Source organism: Ceratotherium simum, chromosome 4, assembly GCF_057802395.1.
Source record: "Ceratotherium simum simum isolate JZ-2026a chromosome 4, ASM5780239v1, whole genome shotgun sequence".
In the NCBI taxonomy this organism is placed as follows: domain Eukaryota; kingdom Metazoa; phylum Chordata; class Mammalia; order Perissodactyla; family Rhinocerotidae; genus Ceratotherium; species Ceratotherium simum.
This window is the reverse complement of record NC_141903.1, coordinates 68277535-68297684: the sequence shown is the minus strand read 5'-3', so window position 1 is coordinate 68297684 and position 20150 is coordinate 68277535. Positions and strand designations below refer to the sequence as shown.

Below are 20150 nucleotides of genomic sequence, written 5' to 3'. Positions count from 1 at the left end.
GAGACTAAAAATACACTAGAAAAGATCAGTGAAACTAAGAGCTCATTCTTTGAAACGACAAAATTGACAAACTTTTAGACTCACAAAGAAAAACAAAGGACTCTAAAATCAGAAATGAAAGAGGAGATGTTACCGCTGATACCACGGAAATACAAAGGATCATAAGAGACTACGACAAACAGTTATACACCAACAAACTGGACAACCTAGAAGGAATGGATAAATTCCTACAAACATCCTATGAAGACTAAATCATGAAGAAATAGAAAATCTGAATAGACCAATTACTAGTAAGGAGATCGAATCAGTAATTAAAAAAAAAGAAACCCAAAAAACAAAAGTCCAAGACAAGACACTTCACTGGTGAATTCTATCAAGCATTCAAAGAAGAATTATTACCAATTCTTTTCAAACTCTTTGAGAAAAAGAAGAGGAGGGAACACTTCCAAACTCATCTTACAAGGCTAGCATTACTCTGATACCAAAACCAGACAAGGACATCACAAGAAAAGAAAATTACAGGCCAATATCCTTGATGAATATAAATGCAAAAGTCCTCAAGAAAATATTAGCAAACTGAATTCAACCATATATTAAGAAGATCATACACCATGATCAAGTGGGATTTATTCCAGGGATGCAAGGACGCTTCAACATCTGCAAATCAATTAATGTAATATATCACATTAACAAAATGAAGGATAAAAAATCATATGATCATCTCAATAGACCTGAAAAAGCATTTGACAAAATTCAATATCCATTTATGATAAAAACTCTCAAAAAAGCAGGGAAAGTACTTCAACATAATGAAGGCCACACATGACAAGCCCACGGCTGATATCAGACTCAATGGTGAAAAGCTAATAGCCTTTCCTCTAAGGTCAGGAACAAAACAAGGATGCCCACACTTGCCACTTTTATTCAACGTCACATTGGAAGTTCTAGCCAGAGCAGTTAGGCAAGAGAAAGAAATACAAGGCATCCAAATTGGGAAGGAACAAGTACAATCATCACTCTTTGTAGATGACATGATATTTTTATATAGAAAACCCTAAAGACTCCACCAAAAACTGTTAGAACTAATCAATGAATTCAGTAAAATTGCAGGATACAAAATCAATATACAAAAATCTGTTGTGTTTCTTTTTTTTTTTTTTTTTAATTTTTTGTTTATTGCGGTAACATTGGTTTATAACATTGTAAAAATTTCAGCTGTACATCATTGTACTTCTATTTCTGCATGGACTACATCATGTTCACCACCAAAATACTAATTTGTGTTTCTATATGCTAATAATGAACTATCAGAAAGAGAAATTAAGAAAATAATCATATTTACAATTGAATTTATTCCTAGGTGGTTTTATTCTAGGTGCAAGGAGGTGAAAGACCTGTATTCTGAAACTATAAGAGATTGATGAAAGAAACTGAAGATGAATCAAATTTATTCACAAATAAATGAAAAGCTATTCCATGTTCAGGTATTGGAAGAATTCATATTGTTAAAATGTCCATGCTACCCAAAGCAATCTACAGGTCCAACGCAATCCCTATCCAAATTCCAATGGCATTTTTCACAGAAATAGAAAAAAACAATTCTAAAATTTGTACAGAACCACTAAAGACCCCAAATAGCCAGGGCAATCTTGAGAAAAAAGAACAAAGCTGGAGGTATCACAATCCTTGATTTCAAACTATGTTACAAAGCTATAGTAATAAAAACAGCATGGTATTAGCATAAAAACAGACACACGGATCAATGGAACAGAACAGAAAGCCCAGAAATAGACCCATACCTGTGTGGTCAATTAATTTATGACAAGAGAGACAAGAATACACAATGAGGAAAGGACAGTCTCCTCAATAAATAGTATTGAGAAACCTGGACACTACTTCACACCATACACAAAAATTAACTCAAAATGAATTAAAGAATGTAAGACCTGAAACCATAAAACCCCTAGTAGAAAATATAGGCAGTAAGCTCCTTGATATCAGTCTTGGAGATGATTTTTTGGATTTGACACCAAAAGCAAAGGCAACAAAAGCAAAAATAAACAAATGGGACTACATCAAAATAAAGCTTCTGCACAGCAAAAGAAATCAACAAAATGAAAATGCAACCTACTGAATGGTGGAAAATATTTGCAAATCATATATCTGATAAGTAGTTAATATAAAAATATATAAGGAACTCATACAACTCAGTCACAAAATACAATCCAACTAAAAAATGGGCAGAGGATCTGAATAGACACTTTTTCCAAAGAAGATATATAGATGACCAACAGGTACATGAGAAAAAATGTTCAATCTGACTAATGATCAGGGAAATGCAAATAAAAACCATAATTAAATATCATCTCATACCTGTTAGGATGTCTATTATTAATAAGACAAGAGGGGCTGGCCCGGTGGCGCAAGTGGTTAAGTGCGCGCGCTCCGCTGCGGCGACCCGGGGTTCGCTGGTTCAGATCCCGGGCGCGCACCGACGCACTGCTTGGCAAGCCATGCTGTGGCGGCGTCCCATATAAAGTGGAGGAAGATGGGCACAGATGTTAGCCCAGGGCCGTCTTCCTCAGCAAAAAAAGAGGAGGATTGGCGGATGTTAGCACAGGGCTGATCTCCTCACAAAAAAAAAAACAAAAAAAAACTCACACTACAGAATTAAAACACAAACAAACAAAAAAAAATAATAAGACAAGAGATAAGTGTTGGCCAGGATGTGAAGAAAAGGGAACCCTTTTCTGTTGGAGGCAATGTAAATTTGTGCAGAAAATACAGAAAACAGTATAGAAGTTCCTCAAAAATTAAAAATAGAACTATTGTATGAGCCAGCAATTCCACTTATGGGTTTTTATCCAAAGGAAATTAAAACACTAACTCAAAAAGGTACATGCACCCCCATGATCATTGCAGCATTATTTACAATAACCAAGACATGGAACCAACCGAAGTGTCCACTGAGAGATGAATGGAAAAAGAAAATGTAGTATATATACACAATGGAATATTATCCAGCCATAAAAAAGAAGGAAATCTTGCCATTTGTGACAACGTGGATGGACCTTAAGGGCATTATGCTAGGTGAAATAAGTCAGACAGAGAAAGACAAATACAATATGATGTCATTTACATGTGCAATCTAAAAAGAAAAAAAAAAAAACACCAAGCTCATAGATATCTATACTCATAGAATCTAAAAAACAAAATAAAAACAAACAAACAAAAAATGAGCTCATGGATATAAAGAACAGATTGGTGGTTACCTGAGGTGGTATGTGGTGGGTGGGCAAAATGGGTGAAGGGAGTCAAAAGGTACAAATTTCTGGTTATAAAATAAGCCATGAGGATGTAATGTACAGCATGATGACTATAGTTAATAATACTGTACTGTATATTTGAAGATTGTTAAGAGAGTAAATCTTAAAAGTGCTCATCACAAGAGAAAAATTCTATATGGTGACAGATGCTAACTAGACTTACTGTGGTGATCATTTCACAATATATACAAACATCAAATCATTATGTTATACGCCTGAAAGTTATATAATGTTGTATATCAATTATACCTCAATTAAAAGCAAGATAATGTGAGCAACACCAAAAGCATGATTCATGAACAAAAAACTGAAAAATCTAACTTTATTAAAATCTTCTGCTCTGCAAAAGACACTGTTAAGAGAATCAAAGACAAGCCACAGACTCAGAGAAAATATTTGGAAAACATCTATCTGATAAAGAACTTCTACTCAAAATATATAAAAAAACTCTTGAAACTATAAGAAAACAAACAACACAAAAATCAGTCAAGAGACCTAAACAGATAAATAGATCAAATATGTATTTTCAAAAAGATATATAGATGGTAAATAAGCAAATGACAAAATGCTTAATGTCATTTTTCATTAGGAAATTGCAAATTAAAACAACCAGAGTACTATATGCCTATTAGAATGGATAAAAATCAAAATAATTGACAACACCAAATACTGGCAAGGACATAGTGAAAGAGGAATCCATTGCTGGTGGGAATGCAAAACAGCACAGCCACTCTGGAAAATAGTTTGTCAATTTCTTAGAAATTTAAACCTTATCTTACCGTATAATCCAGCAGTCACACTGTTAGATATTGACTTGAAAACTCAAGTCCACACAAAACCTGCACATGATGGCTTATAGCAGCCTTATTCATTATTGCCTTGACTGGAGGCAACCAAGATATGCTTTGTTAGGCAAGTAGATAGACAAACTGTGGTACATCCATACAATGGAATACTACTTAGTGATGAAAAGAAATGAGCTATCAAGCCATGAAAGGACATGAAGGAACCTTAAATGCATGTTTTGAAGTGAAAGATGCCAGTCTGAAAAGGCTATAAACTGTACAATTCTAATTACATGAATTCTGGAAAATAAAAACTATAGAAATGCTCAAATGTTCAGACTTTTCCAGGGATTTGGAGGCATGAGGGAAGGGTTGAATAGGTGATTTTTTTCGGGTAGTGAAACTATTCTGTATGATACTGTCATGGTGGATTTCTTAAAATCCTTAGAACTTTAAAACGTAAAAACCAAACTTTAATGTATGCAAGTTTTAAAAAAATTATTTAAATGAATAAAGGATCTGAAAATGGAATATAGACTGTGACAAAAGTATCCACCCACATTACAAACATATTAAACAGCATTACTGAAGACAACTGGGGGTATAGGTGCTGACCTTAGTAAATTTAGATATGAGTGGCTTCTGTAAGATTAAAGGCAAAAGGAACTGAACATGAGCACTGTACTCTAATTCATAAAGTTGTGTCCCTTGGGAGTACAAGTTAAAAATTCTGATAGTGTTATGCATGTATTCTGGAACCGAGCAATTAAATGGATTGTGGCTGACAGCAGCCAGGCTTCTCACTGTTGGAGTGGGAATTTACAGATAAGCAAGGGGAGTAGTCTAGAATAATTGATGAAATAAACTTGAGTTGAAGACATCAATATGAAGTCATATGTACCTTAATAAAGATACTGATGGATAGATATACAACTATTTATATATATGTACATGCACATGGGTAACTATACAGACATATATTTCCTTGCTCTTTCAGCTCGGAGGTCCTAAAAGCAATGATAACCCAGTAGCAATGAGCACCCCCAGCATCCAGACCTAGATTTCTAATACCCTTTTCCAATAAAAGGAATCAGAGCTTTTTGAGAAAATGACTGAGTGTAGGCCTGGGTACGAGATATACAAGATGAGCCTGATGCATCTTGTATTGCCAGAAAATAAGGATGTACCAAAAAAAAAAAAAATACACACATACAAATACACACACACACACACACACACACACATACATTGATAGGCCTATGTTAAAGGAACACAGAAGCCAGCTGACCATGCTCCCAATGGCCAAAGCTGAAACCATCTAAGCAAGAAAACCAATAAAATAGTATTAGATTATAACCTTAAGTATAAAATAATTATGAATTCATACTGATATCAATAAGTGATTGAATAATAAGAGTGGGAGAAGAGACAAATCTATGCAGAAGAATTCCAAATAATTTATATAGATACCCCATCCTCAGGAGAGAGATCATAACTCCCCATTTCCTAAGACTGGGATGTACATGTGACTTTTCTTCCAAAGAGTACAGGATGGAGTATGGAAAGGGTCGGGTGGGAGTAACTTTACAGGGGAGAAACCCGACAAATACTACCTTAGCCAGGTGATTAAGGTCAACGTCAACAATGATAAATCATGTTAGTAATGCATACCCTTGGTATGATGTGATGAAAATGCCCATTTACCTCCGTGGTATTCCTTCCTAAAATCCAACCCCAGTCTAATCATGAGGAAAACATTAGAAAATTCCAACAGCTCAGCATTCTTCAAAGTACCTGACCAGTGCTCCTCAAAATTGTCAAGGTCATCAAAAAACAAGGAAAATCTGAGAAAATGTCACAGCCATGAAGAGCCTATGGAGATACAATGACTAAATATAACATGGTATCCTACATGGCATCCTGGAACAGATAAAGGACACTAGGTAAAAAATAAATATGAACAAACTGTCAACTTTAATAAAGATTATATTTGATCATTAATTATAACAAGTATACCATACTAATGTAAGATGTTAATAAGGGAAACTGGGTATGGGGTATATGGAAACTCTTTTTACTATTTTCTCAGTGTTTCTGAAGACCTATAACTGTTCCAAAAAATAAAGTCTGTTTTTAAAAATTTAATGAGGCAAAAGATAGACTTAGAAGAGGATATAAGAAAAAGTGAGAAAAATATTGCCTCCGATAAAGAGATGTTGAAAAATTTTTAGTCATTTAAATCTCTGAGGATATTGAGCTTCAAAGAATATGAGCCAAATGACATAAATGATCAAATGTAAACAACGTAAAATATATTTTATATTGCACAGAATATTTCATATTATTAATAACTAGAGCATTCACTAAAAATGATATTCTGCTGCGTCTTTTTAAAAGATATATAAATATTGAATTTACTGAGTGTGTTATTTTGTGAACAAACTGTTATGGCACATATTTCCAACAAGTGAAGGAGTTTTTATTTCTAGAAATTATTTTTAAAATTTAATCCTAGAAATTTTATTTCTAGAAATTATTTCTTGGCTGTTAGAAGAAATAACAGGTTATTAAAATGGTAAATTCAAAGTTAAAAATTATTTAGGATTGCATTAAATAATTTAATAATTCATTCCTTCTGTATATTCACAGGGATATTTTTTAAATTTTGCATATAATTTACATTGTTTATCAAAATTGTTTGTGTTGTAATATGTAGGCTAATTTTCCCTGCTTAGAAAGTGCTGAGAAATGTGAGGAAAAGAAGAGAGACAGCAGCCCTTGACATTCAGAAGCTGGTCTGACACTCATATCTAGGCCGTTTATATTCCCCTATGACAAACAATCTCAAGATATACCAACTTCAGACGAGGTTACTCTGAGACATGATCAAATGAGAAAAAGCAAGTCCACTTCATAATTTTGTCTAAGTACAGACAAAAAGAAGGTCCCTGTACCACCCAGAAGAAAACGAACACTCTCCTTACTAAACAAGTGGCTGCTATTTATTTACCCAGTCACAGAATTGCCCCTGCTTTCTGCCAGTGTCCGTTACAGTGAGCCCTGTCTTCCTCAGACCCTCCCCTAAACTACCAAACCAAAACTAAAATCCCATAACAGATTCTTTCTAACATCCTTTTATGAGACACTCCACCTTCCCCCGTGGTGCATGTTCTCCCTCACTGCAGTGAGTACCCAACTCCTTCACATTCCGCGTGTTCCTGAAGGTCTTTGGCTGAAAGTTATTGACAGAAATCAAGAAATTGGCATCACAAAAATAAAGAACCTTTACATTTCGGAAGATCTAATCAGCAAATTCTCTCTGTAAATTCCTTACACATGGAAAAAAGTTATTTCGGCTAGCACACTAGTCCTTTCAGGATGTTAAAATAACTTGTTACTGCCCAACAGGTTTTATTCTAATCAACACCATCTTTTTGGTAATTGAAGAGAGGATTGCTGTCTCTCTCATCCACTTGGCCAAGATCTTCCCAACCACTCAGTTTGTCCTGTTTTCCCCTCTGTCTTGCTTCTTGCTGCTTATTGCTCTGTGTTGGACTTCTCCATTTACAGTGTGAGCAGTACTGGTACAGAACAGGTTGTTATTGAGATTCCTGGACTACGAGAAGGGATCAGGTCTACAATAAGAGGCTGTGCCAGAATATGAATATTCAACCTATATATGCTTTAAAGAAGCTGTGGTGATTATAGCATAATATGAACGTGTTCTGCAAAGTATTTATTCTCGTTTTGAAAGTATCGAATTTAGGGAGATAATTTCTTAACCTTTTTTCTAATGATTCTCAAAGTTGTCAAGTGCATTCAATTCTGTATCTGACTCTGACACTTGGTGTAATATTGGGCAGCCATATACATAGTTACTCAGTTTCTTCCTCCTATAGTAAGTATCCACTGCTTTAGTCATCAAACTGGACTGAACAAGTTCTTAGAAGGAATAATAAAATAACTGGGTAACTATTAATCAATTTTTCTACCTGTATATCTACTTATCGATCATTTATTTATTTATTCATTCACCCATTCATCTATTTATCTTACTGATCTGATTGACTGCCTGTCATTTATTTCTTACAGTTTAAGTTTTTGCTTTGGCAGTTGTCACCTGTGTCGTGTGATTTGGAGCAAGTGACCTCTCTAACCTCGTCTCACACATTCTCCCTTCCACTCTCTGGGCTCCCTCTTTGCTAGCAAAGTCCTACTTCAGGGGCTTTGCCTTTGCTCTCTGTGCTACAAAAGCTCTTCCCACAGATAGATATTTTGCTTTTATTCTGATTTTCTTCAGGTCTTCGGTCGTATGTTACCTTCTTCATGAAAACTTCCTTGACCCCTTCCTAAAGTTATGCTCCCTCTCCATGACACTTCCTACCCTAATTCCCTACTTTCTTTTTCTGTTTAAAACAAATATTAATATTATATTTTTGTTTTATTTATATTTTACTTATTTTTAATCATTTTCCCTAACTAGAATGTGAGCGCCACTAAGAGCTCCAGGTAGCTCTACTAGAATGTGAGCTTTAGGGCAGGGAGTTTTGTCTGTTGATTCATTGCTGCATCCCCAGTGTCTAGAATGCAACTTTGCCAATAGAAGTTCTCATTAAAAATTTTTCATATTCGTGGAGCTCTTGGGAAGATTAAAAAACATAATGCAAGTAAGGCGCTTACCACTGAACCTGGTACAGACGGTAGATGGCACACACAGTCTTTTATTATTTTATATAACATCGTACAGAGAATACTTATGACCACCATAAAGCTCGAGTAGTCATCACTCTTTTAGAAGATGTTATTATTATTATTAGTTACTTAGTTGTTGTTAGAGAAATTACTAAGTTTTAGTCATAGACGATGTTTAAATACATACAAATATCCATATATACTCTACATGACATGATTACATTTTTATAACAATATATTTTGTTTAACTTTACCATGATTGTTGAGATTATGATTGAAGTGACACATGAAAGTAAATTTAAATGGCATTTGCATAACTATAATTCAATCATAATATTCATAATCAAGTCAGAATCATTGTAGGTAAGTATAGCTTTAATGAATGCAGTTAACTTCAATTTGCAAATGAGTGCATTTAAATAATTCTGAATTTTCACCTAATAGAGAAAAGCAACACATTATTCTCTAACAACTTTAAATAAAGTATTGGCTCCTTCTATGGTTAATTCAGCCACTTTTTTTTTAGTGTTGGAATATAATACCTATGATTATCTAATGTGACATAAATAATAGCAGTGACATCCATGTTCATTAGTCATATGACTGACTAAGCCTCTTAAAATGACCAAATTGTAGCTTCCAGTCAGAAACCACTTAGTTTATAAAAAGCATCACCAACTGAAATATAAATGATGAGTTGTGGTACAACTTTAATGGAAAATGGGTATAGCAGACACATTGAAGTGATGCATGGGGGTTTATAGTACCTGGTTTATATCAAGGACAGTATTACCAAATAATTATATAATTCTTGGTGAAATAAAAAAGCTTTAAATAAAAAGTTTAAAGTGCTACTAGCCTACTCTTTATAATTTTCCAAGCATGTGGATTCTTAATTCAGAATGCTTCTCTTTTAACCTTGAAAGTATGACTTTGAGTAAATCATCTCTCCAAACTTAATTTTTCTCATGTGTAAAATAGAAATAATATTATAATCTATATAATCTTTATACATATAATATTACCCACATAAATCTATTAAAAACAGTATTTAATCAATAGTAGTAGTAGCAGTAGTCATAGTTGCAGTAGTAGTGTTTGTGGCAGGGGAAAGACTAGCCGCCCTACGTAATCCTTGATGTTTCTTTCCCTCACATTCATGAGTCTTGTGCCTATTGAAAGGGAGAATCACAAGGCAAGAGAGATATCCACTTGTGTTCAGGCCGGGCGCGTAAGCTTCTCTGTAGCACCCCCGGGAAGCAGCATTGCACCAGTCCTGTGGCTTGCCAAGCACAAGACTGGCATGAAATCTAGTCCATTTGTTCCAAATTAGGCTACAGACATCAGAATAGTAATCTAATGAACATGCAATCTGTGCACACAATTTTACCTGCTGTCTGTAAATCTTGTTCATTATATATATATAACTTGGCTGGAACTATACCATTGACCATCCTATTCTATAATTAAAAGCACCTAGAGAAAGAAGTACCTATTTGCTGTATGACTTGGAAAACAGAGCAGTTTAAAATCTGACATTATGCCCTTCTTTATTGCTGGGTAAAGAGGGTTTCTGCTAAAGGGTATTCAAATAAGCCAGTTTCCAAATTAAATAGGACTGAAAAACAAACTCATGTTGAGAGTTACTACCTCTTATGCAAGGAAATTTAGATTATGACTTTATTTTGCTGTTCTATTTTAAAGCATATTCCAAAAATAACTATTCCAATACTGAGTATCAGTAAATGTAGAAATATAAACATTATTTTTTTTAAAGCACTTTCAAACCAATTGATGAATTCCCCTTCTGCCAATACCTTCCTGAGATATAGCACACATTTAATTAACAGTTATATTTTGTAAGTGAAGACATGGAAGAATTTGAAAATATTGAGGAAAGAAAGAGACAGAGTCAGAAAGCTGGATTATAGCAGACGATAGACCAGATTTTCTGTTTGGGGACCACCAGGGATCTCTTCCAAATATCCGGAATCCCTTTGTGGGTATCTGGCAGTTCTCTGCCATACTGAAAGTTCCCATCTTCAATTACCATTCTCATTCAGGGTATGATAGCAAAAGTTGATAAAGCTATCAAAAAGTCTGATTTAAAAATGGACCACAACATTGAACTTCAACTCTTAATACTACTAAAAGCTCTCCAAACCTTCTACAATTTTTCTCAAATTTGTAGTGATGTTATTTTTATATTTTATTTGTAATTTGCAGAAATACAGAGTATATACCAAAAGCTCAGCAAAGTCTTTGGGTGAAATAGATCACAGTGAGCCCGCACATCAAAGTCAGTTACATAATGTTTTAAATGGACTTGAGAAATAGATATGTCAGTTATTTTGGGGAGCATCAAAAAGTATATGATAGGGTTTTACTAAATAATATAAACCTTTTCCCCACATATTTAAAAACTTCTGATATATAAAATGATTTTGATTTTATGATTATAAAAAATACATGTTTTAGTTTCATCAATTTTAAGGAAGTTACATTATGAAAATTTTTTTGTGTGTGTGAGGAAGATCAGCCCTGATACATCCGATACAAATCCTCCTCTTTTTTGCTGAGGAAGATTGGCCCTGGGCTAACATCCGTGCCCATCTTCCTCTACTCTATATGGGACGCCGCCACAGCATGGCTTGACAAGCAGTACGTCAGTGTGTGCCCGAGATCCTAACCTGCAAACTCTGGGCCGCCAAAGCGGAGCGCGCGCACTTAACCACTATGCTACTGGGCCGGCCCCACATTATGAACATTTTTAAATAGGCTATACTATTAGTTTTAATTTTTCTCTTAGTATAGCCAGTAAAATATATTTGCTTTGGCTTTGTCTTAATATTTGCTTCTTAAATAAAATACTATTTGATATGTTCATTTTCAAAATAGGAATGTTTCCTGGGTTTTTTTTTAATTAACTTAAAACTCACTCCTACAGCTACATTTATCTCTAATCCATTGCTTCTGAATGATGTGTAATTCTCCATCCTGTGCATTTTCTTCATGTCATCGCCCACTCTTCAAGGGACAGGCACCTAATTTGACTCCAATTTATCACCTGAGCTGAGATTAGGGTGAGGCAAGTGAGGCAGCTAGGGCACAAAATTTAAGGCGGCCCTTGCTCTCAGGGTGAGTGCACTCTCCTGTCCTCATGTTTTACGTGACACTGAGAGTGAGGGCCTCCTTAAATTTTGCACTTGAGCTGCCTCCCCTACCTCACCTTAGTGCTCAGGTAAGTCTTCCAGAAAGAACACCCACAATATTTCTGAAAGAACAACCTTTCATAAGTCTCCTTATGACTTTATGTGAGGATAGCTCTGGATCATATACCCAGTAAAAGAACTGTGGCATCATAGGGGATGCGTGTACACAAATTGACTCACCGGTACTAGATTACTTTCCAAATGTCCACAACAACTTACACGCCATCAGACGTGCGTGAGTCTTCCTATTGCATTATCACATTACTAGTATTATTTAGCACTCTAATATTAGCCAGCGTAATGGCTCTAAAGTGGTATTTTATCTTGTTTTAATTCACATATTTATGATTGCTAATAATTCTATGACTTCCCTGTATGTGTGCTTGGTAGCTTTTTGGCTTTAATCTTTTGAAAATACCTTCTCATATCTTTCACACATATTGGTATTAGAATAGTTCTTTTCAAATAATTTCTCTTATTTAAGGTATTGATTCTTAGTTGATTTTAGATGTTATGAATATCTTCCTCCAATCTATTATCTGTTTATTATCTTTGTACATCGTGCCCTTCGTTAAAAAGAAATCTATCTTGATGTAAACAGATTTATTAATTTTCTTTCATTTGGTTTGTCACATTTTTGTTTAAGAAGTTCTTCCTACCACTACATAGTCTCCTAGATTTTCTTCTGTTAACTTTATATTTTTACCTTTTATATTTAGGTCTTTAATCCATCAGAGTTCACTATTTTATGTGGTGTTAGCTAGTGTGATTGAATGGCTTCTGTTCACTGCTATTCCATTTTCTCCCAATAATAGAATTATGTCTCAAAGACTTTGTGAGGCCTCCTACTGGAATAGGACTAACATCTCTATCCCATTGACTTTGGTGTTGCCCACGTGACTTGCTTTGACTAAAGTAATATGGGCAGATACAAAATGGTGCAATGTCAAGCAGAGACTCTGAAAACCATCGCATATTTCCATTTGCTCCTCTTTTCTTCCTGCTGTCCACCATGAACAGAGCAGGCCCCCAATGACTGCTCCTCCTTTCACCTCAGTTTCAGGATGAGAGATATGCGGAGCAACTCTGAATCTTACCCTAGCCGATCTCAGCCAAGCCACAGATTGATTATCCAATCCACAGATTGATTATCCAATCCACAGGCAAGAAAAAAGTCTTGCCACAGCAAAACCTGACTAGCAGATATATGAATTCCTTTTAACTTTTCTTCATAGAGAGAGACATTTTTCTGCCAAGAAGAAGAAGCATAATAAATTTAAAAGATCCAAATAGGTATCTTATACAAACGGATATAAAACTACTCCATTCATGTTAAAGAGCAATTTTCCAGATGTCAAGCTAATCATGAGCATTTTAAGAGAAACTAGAGTTTACATGCACTGCTAGAGCACATTGCTACATTTTTCTAACAGGAGTATACTTTGAGGATGTCAAATACATGCACAGTTCTCAACAAAGTATACAGTGGGGGTGTTGAGATCATAACAACTGTGTAATGTGTACTTTAGAAATTCATCTAAGAAAAATGAAGTTAGACTCACTGACAAATTTAAGTTTACTTGTTAACTGTCAAATAATCTCTTTAATTATAAGACCTATCTGTGTGCAGTCATTTTTCCTGGATCTTCTCCTAAAACTTTCAGCAATATTGATGGTCAGACCATGATTGATGACCACAGCTTAAACATTTAGAGTGCTTCCTTCACTACTCAGCTTCTTTATAACGAGTCATTTAATATACTCAGTAATTTCAGTGATTTTGTCTCTCCTAGTTAGTAGTCTTGAAAACATACACCACTAGCCAGTAGTCAATAGACTACTACAGTAGTCTATTGAGGGAGGTGATATTATAAAATAACTCCACAGATAATTTTTTTCTTTCTTCTTCTCTTTCTTGTACTTCTTACTTCTTTTTTCCACTTCTCTCTTTTCTCATCTTCTAAAATTTTTTCCATTTTCTTAAGTTTTAAAGTCATAGCTCTGAAAATTAAAGACGTTGTTTATGTAGGAGATTGCATAAATAAAAAGACACAGTATAGCTAAATGGAAATGACTCCATTGCTCTCATCCTAAAGCATACCACACAGTGAATAAGAATTCCTAATATACATTCCATCATATTTTCCTAACATATCTTAATTTAATTTTCGTAGAGATTACTATCATTAAAGAAAGTGTAATTTCATCTTCCAATAGGCGCACAGGATATTATCATAATAATGGTGATAATTTTTTAATGGGCAGTATGTGCCAGGATACTGTACTAAATGTAGTTGTCAGGATTGAGTAGGTTCTGCTGCAATAACAATAAATCCTGACATATCAGAGACTTAGTATTATAAAAATTTATTTCTCATTTATGAGAATTCAAAATTCAATGCAGCTAGGCAGGGATTTCCTTCCATTACCTGATGTCTGCCTTCAGTGGTTTCTAGGATTGCCAAGTCAAGGCAAGAAAGAGATGGACAAGAGGGAGAAACACACTAACTCTTAAATGCCTCAACCTGGAGGTGACACATCGTTTCCTCTCACATTCCCATTTGCCAGAACACTGTCCCATGCTCCCACACTAACTCTGAATTAGGCTTGTGAATGTTATCATCTGGTCTCCCAGAAAGAGAAAATGATCAGTTGAATTAGAATTATCTTCACTAAATGAATAAAATGTGCTATCCTTTTAGTCCATTCATATTCCTATGAACTTAACTCTCAGGACTACTAATTGCAAGCAATCTCAGACTTTTATTCCAAAATTAGGACTACTTTCTCCACCTGCCAACAACTGAATAATCATGGAATTGTTAACAAAGTTTTAAAATATAATGTGTTCTCAGAAACAGATTAACTGGCCATCATTATGCAACCCAAGTACTCTTAGCCCCACTTCAATATTTGCTCACAGACAAGGACTTTAGGAAACTCCTTTCTCTGGTGGAGGGCGGCCATGTCCAGAATTAGAAAGGTTGTGGTGTTCACAGGTTCATTAGCCTTAACCATCCCTTGGAAATAGGAATAAATGGAAAGGTTCTAGCAGTCAGTATTAGGATAACAATTGTAAGTGTAACATGAGGGCTTTCATAAAGATGAAAATTTAGAAAGGAAAATGAGAAGATAGGAATGAGTAGAGAGAGACAAGAATGAACAGTGATAGCAAAAGAAAGAAGTTAACAGATTTACTGAGTTGAAAAAAAGCAGAGAGACCCTCACCATCTCTTATCATACAGAAGCTTGAAGAAGACTTTTCACTCATTTCTCTTTTCTCTCCTCTTGTCTTTTATCTTGTTTCGTTAGTTCTTTTCTCTTTTCTGGCATTGGTCTTATTCACAATTACATAGAATATCACTGAAAGATTCTCTTGCTTTTATAAAGCTTAAATGGGTGAATTCAGTCATCAAATTTCAGAAACTTGCTGGATTAATCTTTGCTAAAAGGTAAAAATAAAATAAACGAATAAAAAAATTCAAGTGTCTCCCTAATTGCTGCTTCCTCCCTCATTCTTCCACTCTGACCTCCTTTCTTCCAGACACTCTCCTTTGTCACCTCCATAAAATCAATTGAAGGAATATTAATCAATGACCTTCCCATAGTGTGAGGGATGAAACTACAAGGCCTTTAATCTGAGCCTCAAGTGAAAGCCAGGTTCAGGCAGGCATGTGCCAAGCTGCTGTACCCTGACTGCCTGTCACACCTATATATCTCGCTATTTTTAGTGACAACATCCAAAGTAATTTCAGCAGTTGATAAAAACCAAATGACTTCCCACAACATTACCATTAAAGCATTTTATGCTTCCATAAAAGAGACACTAATTACCACAGGAAGTCAGAGACTTTACATTTTTCTCTCTAAATGACAAAAAAACATTGTAAGCTCTATAGTTAGTATCATTTTGTCACGAGTTTTTTTTAGATTTAAATAGAGACCATTTCCAAGCTCATTTTGCAAAGCTCATGTTTGAAGGATCATGAATGACATATTTACACTATAAGCATTTCTTAAAAATAGATATAGGAAGTTTATTTTAGTCCCAAAACAAAATTGTTCACTTGTGCTAAACAATCACCAGAGAGATTTTCGTATCCCAGCCTCCAATTTTCTACTTGATTCTGATGAGCAACAATGGAGCTTTCCTGTAAATGGAAAGGATTTAAACATGGCAACTTCCAGTGATAATGCCACAAAAGTTGTCTTTCTACTTGCAGGCACTAAACCGGCATGGAGAAGGAGGAGAGAGTTTTATTTTATTGGATTACCACAAATTGTTGCCTTGAGATCATGGTACTTCTGGGGTAGAACAAAATCAATATCAAATGTTTTAAAGTGTACTTTTGCTATACTGTAGTTTAAAAGTAAAAATTCTGTAAAATCCTTCACAGGAGAATATTTTTAATGAGATCAAAAGGAAAACAAATGAGCACCGCACGCATTCCATAAACCTTAACTACAACACTGGCTGAACCGCAAGGTATGTTGAATCATGGGCTGAATATAATCATACTTTGAATACAGTTTGTTGTTTCTTCCAGTGTTTAATCCTATTCGAGGCAATTTCAAATCCATTTTTCTATTTGAAAGCCAGGCTACAATTTGTCAAGTTACTATATTTTATCACAATGCTATGTTACCAGTGGGTATTCAATGAATACTAGCACAACAATAATAATTGCGTGCTGCCTTTGTGTAGAATCTCAACAAATGCGACACAATGTAAGTGAAAATATATTCTCATGTATTTCTAACATAAATATAACTCTGAGTTTAGAGTCATTAAGTAGCCATTTAATATCATATAATTAATAATGATTGACACAGGATTTGACATAATTTCCTTACTCAGATTCCAGGAGTAAAATAGGAAAAAAAAAAAAGGAGCCTTGGTATTAAAAATGTAACTATTAGTTATAATAGTATTGTAAGGTGTAGTCTTTGTAAAAGTGTGCTACCCAACTGTCGTAGTCTTGAAAAGAAATGGAAGAGTTTTGAAAACAGCCCTTCTGTTTGTCTCATTAGAAAGAATCTGCATGTTATTTTGAAATTTATATCTCAGATCCTTGCCTCCAGTATTCCTTAAGGAAGTAAAATAGTGAAAAATAAGAAATATCACGCATTCCTTAAATGCCAACTGTATGCCAGGCACAGTGCTCTTTGCTTAGAATTCAAATATGAAATGTATTCTCCTTGCCTTTAGGGAATGTGTTTTGGGAGTAAGGAGAAAAATATACACAGAAATCCAATTCAACATAATAACTATTATGAAGTGGGTATATAAGAAATGTAAAAGAGCCTAAATACTTCTATCTTAAAGCTTCCATTTGTCCTGTCTCATAACAGCTTATTTATATTGCTTTTGAAGATGTGAAGATTACAGCAAAGGGTATAACTTTCCTATGAATTATTTTTCTTTTTGCAAACCAGGCAGGAGATTTAAACAAGAGAAGATTCTGAGGGAAACCCAAAATGAGAGTGTTTATACCCCATTCTGTGAAATTATATTGCCCATCTCTTCTATTTGGCCTGGAATTAAATAAAAACAGAAGAATAAACAGGGCCTATACATTGAGTTTTGTAGGGTGTGCACTCTACAAAACTACCTGGCAAAATGAGTGTGTAAGGGTAAGATCCAGCCTACATTCCACATGCAGAATCAGGCACCTTGGCATTGGACCTTGTCCATTGGCTTTGTTTAATTCAGATGAGTTCCTTACAGACTAATGATAGCCCTGAGTTTTAGGGCACCCTTTACAGGACATGCTGTCAGTAGTCTGCCCTGATGCAAGATTCCAAGTGCTTGCTTCAATTGTACATATACTAAAATTGGAATGATACAGAGAGATTAACATAACCCCTACACAGGGATAACACTCACATTTGTGAAGCGTTGCATACTTTTACATCCTGTGTTCATGGATTGGAAGAATTAATATAGTTAAAGTGGCCATACTACCCAAAGCTATCTTCAGATTCAACACAATCCCCAGCAAAATACCAAAGGCATTCTTCACAGAAATAAAAGAAAAAATGCTAAAATTTGTTTGGAACCACGAAAGATTCCAAATAGCCAAAGCAATCCTGAGAAAAAAGAACAAAGCTGAAGGTATCACGCTTCCTGATTTCAAACTATACTACAAAGCCATAGTAATAAAAATAGTATGGTACTGGCATAAAAATAGACACATAGACCAATGGAACAGAATATGGAGCCCAGAATTAAATCCCTGCATACACAGTCCACTAAGGTTTGAAAAGGGAGCAAAGAACACCCAAAGGGGAAATGATAGTCTCTTCAACAAATGGTGCTGGGAAAACTGGAGAAACATGTGCAGAACAACGAAATTGGATCCATATCTGACACCACTCACAAAAATTAAGTCATAATGGATCAAAGACTTAAACATAAGAATTGATATCATAAACCCTAGAAGAAAATACAGGGAAGAAGCTCATTGATATTGGTCTTGACAATGAGTTTTTGGACATGATGTTGAAAGCACAAACAACAAAAGCAAAAATCGACAAATGGGACTACATCAAAATCAAAAGCTTCTGCACAGCAAAAGAATTAATAAAATGAAAAGACAACCTACAAAATGGGAGAAAATTTTTGCAAACCGTACATTGGATATGTGTACATTGGATATGCATACATTGGATATGCAAACCAATCCAAAATATATAAAGAACTCATACAATTTAACAAAAAAGATTTGATTCAAAAATGGGCAGAAGAACTAAATAGACATTTTTCCAAAGAGGACATCAAAATGGCCAACAGGCACATGAAAAAATGCTCAACACCACTAATCACCAGGGAAATTCAATGAGATTTCAAGACCACAATGAGATATCACCTCACATCTGTTAGAATGGCTATTATTAACAAGACAAGAGACAACTGGTGCTGGTGAGGATATGGTGAAAAGCGAACCTTTACATACTGTTGGTAGGATTGTAAATTGGTCCAACTACTCTGGAAAACAATATGGAGTTTCCTCAAAAAATAATAATAGATATATCATATGATCCAGCAATTCCACTTCTGGGTATATACCCAAAGGAAATGAAAACAAGATTTTGAAGAGATATATGTTTATTGCAGCATTATTCACAATAGCCAAAAATGGAAACAACCTAAATGCCCATCAACGGATGAATGGATAAAAAAGATGCCATATATATATACAATAGAGTATAATTCAGCCATGATGAAGGTGAATATCCTGCCATTTGGGACAACATGGATGGACCTTGAGCACATTATGCTAAGCGAGGTAAGTCAGACAGAGACAAGTACTGTATGATATCACTTATATGTGGATTTTAAAAAAGTTAAACCTGTAAAAAATAGAGAGTAAAATGGTGGTTACCGGGGGATGGAGGGTGAGGGGATGGGACTGATAGTGTTTAAGGCCACAAACTTGTAACTAGTAAATAAGCCATAGAGGTGTGATGCATAGTATAATGAATATAGACAATAATATTGTACTATAATTCTGTAACATGATAAATATTGCTACGATGGCAATCATATTACAATATACAAATGTATAAAAGTAACAAGATGTACACCTTAAATTTACACAATGTTACATGTCAAATTTATTCAGTAAAAAAAAAAAGACACATAGATCAATGGGACAGAATAGAGAGCCCAGAAATAAACCCATGCCTATATGGTCAATTAATTTATGACTAAGGAGCCAAGAATAAACAATGGGGAAAGGATACTCTCTTCAATAAATAGTGTTGAGACAACTGGACAACCACATACAAAAGAATGAAATTGGACTCATCATATGCCACACACAAAAATCAACTCAAAATGGATTAAAGATTTTACTTATGAGTGTCTACTTAGACTTAATATTACACCACTTTATGCAAATGGCAAGAACCTTGGACAGCGTCACTCCATTTATATCCCCAGCCTTTGTACTACTGTTGTCATATATTTCACATCTAAATGCATCATAAACCCCACAATACAATGTTACAATTTTTACTTAAAAAAAAATAAAAGAACTCCAAACTAAGGCCAAGAATTCTAAAGAATCCATTCAGAATCCTCTTGGAGGATATATCTATCCATTTCTCACTTCCCTCTTGGAGAGGATGTG

The 20150-nt window shown here is 34.8% G+C and overlaps 1 long non-coding RNA gene and 1 other non-coding gene across 2 annotated transcripts in view; one reads left to right on the top strand and one right to left on the bottom strand.

Annotated features, from left to right (window-relative positions):
* Window positions 1-20150, bottom strand: part of LOC147917316 (uncharacterized) — a 131720-nt gene that overhangs the window by 20350 nt on the left and 91220 nt on the right. The gene's annotated exons all lie outside the window — the stretch shown is intronic.
* Window positions 17821-17926, top strand: LOC147917317 (U6 spliceosomal RNA). Its single transcript, XR_015552113.1, has one exon. It is a non-coding gene; the product is annotated as a U6 spliceosomal RNA (small nuclear RNA).